The sequence below is a fragment of the Arachis ipaensis genome, chromosome B5, assembly GCF_059453495.1.
Source record: "Arachis ipaensis isolate K30076 ecotype BB chromosome B5, ASM5945349v1, whole genome shotgun sequence".
NCBI classification, from domain to species: domain Eukaryota; kingdom Viridiplantae; phylum Streptophyta; class Magnoliopsida; order Fabales; family Fabaceae; genus Arachis; species Arachis ipaensis.
In genome coordinates, this window is record NC_142440.1 from 59,764,972 (window position 1) to 59,769,037 (window position 4,066).

At 32.0% G+C, this 4,066-nt stretch overlaps 1 pseudogene; it reads left to right on the forward strand.

The window, feature by feature from the left end:
- The first annotated feature begins 1,262 nt into the window (after positions 1 to 1,262).
- On the forward strand, positions 1,263 to 3,271 carry LOC107641864 (histone H2AX-like; annotated as a pseudogene).
- Positions 3,272 to 4,066: the final 795 nt, after the last annotated feature.

Below are 4,066 nucleotides of genomic sequence, written 5' to 3' on the forward strand. Positions count from 1 at the left end.
ATTCCATACAATATTTTTTTTTGTATTTATGAGCTATAAAAAATAGATGAGAAAATATTATATGAAATTTAAATTTTTTTGTATTGATTTTTATATAAAATACTCATATCATTATAATTATTCATTTTGTAATAGAGTATGACTAAAATTTTACTAACAATTTTAAATTAAATATTTTTATAAAATTTTAAAATTTTTTATTATAAGTACTTTTCGTAATTATTGTAAATAATTTTATAAAATTTAAAAATGACTTAAAAGATATTATGAGTATTATAAAGAAAACGAGTATATTTCAAATTTTTTATTATAAATTTTTTTTTGTAATTTTTACTATGATGAAAATTTCACGTTAAGTTCTTATTTATATAAGTTAAGCCTATATTAAATCCAATTAACTCAATTTGATTGTGTAATATTATTTTTTTAATTTTTTAATTATTAATTGTGTAGACGAGTACTGTAAATAGAAGCTAATGGGTTCGATTTACCATAAGCTACGTATCATTATAAATCGATTTCAATGGATTCGATTTACTAGCAAGTATAAATAGACTCAATTTACTTCGATTTAACTAAGGATATCATAATTTGAAGCTATTAACTTCGATTTACACGTGAATGAGAAGTTGCATGTAATTTGAATCTTATGAATTCGATTTATTATGTGTTTGCTTAAATCAAATTCATTCAATTCGATTTTATATACGTAGCTTTTATAATTTGAAAAATCTTGCATAATTTTGGAGGAGAGTTGTTTTATTAAAGTAAATTGTCCTTAAATTAATTCAAACTTCATTATCCTATATATTAAAAAAAAAAATAACTCATGAAATTTTTATTTTTATTTTAACTCATGAAATTTTTATTTTTATTTTAATTTTTTATTTATTAATAATTTATTATTTACAAAATTTTTATTTTTTTATCTCAAATTTATGATTTAAAAAATATAAAAATTAATTTTTATTCATTCCAAGTTCGAGTTAATACTCAATGAATTTTTATTTTTGTTTTAGTTTTGTTGCTGTTTTGAAATGATCATTTAAATCTTTAGTTTTCCACTTTCCCGCTCGAAAGCGAAAACCGCAATACCAAAAGGTTGAAAAACCGCATCTGCATTGTCATGCTGGCGATCCGAGACAAACCCGTCTCATCCAATCGCGACAGTCTCTCGCCCTCCTATATAAACCAAAATCCAATCGACCACTCTACACAAAATTCAAATCCCAAATTCGCATCCCTCATCAAAATTTCGCGCCATGGGTTCTTTCGAAGTAGCAGCAACAACCACGAAGGGCGGTAGAGACTAACCCAAATTCTCAAAATCCATTTTCAGGTCCTCCAAGGCCGGCCTCCAATTTCCCATCGGCCGTGTCGCTCGCTACCTCAAGGTTGGCTGACGATTAGATTTTTGACGGTTTAGAAATTCACTAATAAAATCTCGTTGTAAAGTATAGTTTCTAAACCAAGCAATAATCCTTTCATACAAAAAGTTGTTTGTCACTAGTACAAACCCCTAAAATTTATAAACCGAAGTATTGGACCTCGGGTCGTTCTCCCTAGGAATTACAATAAAGTGTCTCGTTATTGGTTGTGAGTTATTTTGGGGTTTTGGATAAGAGGCATGAAAAGTAAATGGTAATGAAAATAAACTAACAACTAACAAGGCTCTTGGCAAGATGTGAGAACTAGAAGTCCTATCCTAGTTATCCTTCTCAATTGTGATGAGAATTGTTCATTGCTCCCACTTAGTCAACCTCTAACCATGGAGGAAAGTCAAGTGGATGAATCAATTTGATTCCTCAAGTCCTAATCAACTCCTAAAGGAATGGCTAGCTTTAGAGGCATTCGAATCAATTAGCAACTTCTAATTATCAATCAATCAAAAGAATTAGATAACTCAAGAGTCACTAATTACTCTACCAAAGCCAAGAGGGACAAAACCTACACTAGAATCCAAACAAGTATTTTATCAAACACTTGGTAAGCATAAAAGAAAAAAAACATAGTAAATCAACAACAAGAATGAAGTCTAACAACGATTATTGAAAGGAGTTAACAACAACAATCAAAGGAAACACATTTATTATGAATTACCTTTATTGAATTGAGAGAGAGTAAAAGGAACAATACTAGAGCTATAACAAAATACAAGAACAACATAAAGGAAATTGCAATAAAAGAATGGAAGAAGAATCAATGTAACTACAAGGAATTGAGATGTAGAAGTAGAAGAACATGAATCTAAATCTAGATCTAGGAACTAAACCTAATCCTAATCCTAATTCTAGAGAGAAGTGAGAGCTTCTCTCTCTAAAACTCTAAACTAAAAGTGATTATTGGTTAAAAGTGATGATGATCCCCCTTCCCCTTAATCCTTCATCCTTTTATTTCTTTTCCTTAGCAATTTGGCGCCAAAAATGGGATCAGAAAACCTCTCAAATCGCCAGACACGTGTTGCATTAATGAGGTCATGTGCCATCATCGGCGCGTGCGCGCATGGTACGCGTGCGCGTCCTTGGCCTGTTTCGCAATGTGCGCGCGAGCGCCTTGTGCGCGTGCGCGTGCATGGCTTTGATTTTGCTTCTTTGACTTTTAATGCTTCTCTCCACTTGTATGCTTCCTTCCTTGCTTCCTTTGATCCATGCCTAGCCTATTTCATCCTGAGATTACTGACAAACACATCAAGGCATCTTATGGAATCAAAGAGGAAATAGAATTCATCAAAATAAGGCTTAAAAAGCATGTTTTTACACTTAATCACAAATACGGGAGAGATAACAAAATCATGCTAATTCCTAGGCTAAATGTGACAAAAGGTTATCAAGATGCTCTAAATTTAATACAAAATAAACCGTCAAATTGGGGTTTGTCATTGGCCATTATGCTGAGCGGGTTGAATCTGGGTCACCCGTTTACCTATCCGCGGTACTCGAATATCTCGCCACCGAGGTTCATCATTTACTTTCCTTATTCTAATTTTCTCAACCTTCATGTTCGTTATTTTTGGTTCTTATGGTTTTGGTTGGTTTAGGTTCTGGAGCTTGCCGACATGCTACGAGGGACAACAAGAAGACTAGGATTATTCAGAGGCACATTTAGCTTGCGGTGAGGAAGGATGAGGAATTGAGCAAGTTCATGGGATCCGTGACCATTGCGAGTGGTGGAGTTCTGCATGCCGCATATTCACCAAAATTTATTGCCTAAGAAGTTTGCTAGTGGAAAGGACAAAGCCGAGATGATTGGATCTGCTAGTGAGGAGTTTTAGGTGCATAACATATTGGATTGTTTAGATTATTGGGAATTGGGATTGTTTAAATGATGTAAAGGTTATTTGTGATTTGGATAAAGGAAAACTATTCTTGCTTTAGAAGAATTATAATTGACTTCGTACAAAGTGTTATTCATTTAAAAGTTATGAAGAATTAGTAATTTTATTAGAAACTAAACAATTTCCAATAATTTGTTTATTAATATTTTGAAAGGCTACAATCACACTAGTTACCTATAGATAACTAATTTGTTACTAGTTTAAAAGAAATTTGTAATGATATTTTGCAATAATATTGTAATTAATTGACTACCTATTATTTTCTAGTAAATTAGAGACTATTTCATAATTATATTTTTTCATTTCGAATAGCTTTGGTTTAGCGACAACATTTCTACAAATTTGATTAAGGATTTTCAAAAATTAGCTATAGATTTGTTATAAAATGTGACAGATTTGTGATCATATTAGCGGATAACTAACGACGAGTTAGGTTCGGAAAAATTCTTCGCTAATTAGCGTCAACTATGCATTCTATTTTGTCTACGAAGTTAGCTTGTATTTAGCGATGAGTTTGCTGCAGTAAAGTTTGTCGTTAATTAGCGACTCCCGTTTAGTCTATTTTTTCTATGGAATTAGCTTTTATTTTAGTGATGGGTTTGCGACTATCTATTCGGTAGCTAAAAAACTTTCCAATGAATTAGCGACTGTTGTGTTTGCCTCACTGATTTGCGACTTGTAATTAGCGAGGAAAGCATTAGTTGCTACGCGGTAGCTAATCCGTCACAAATT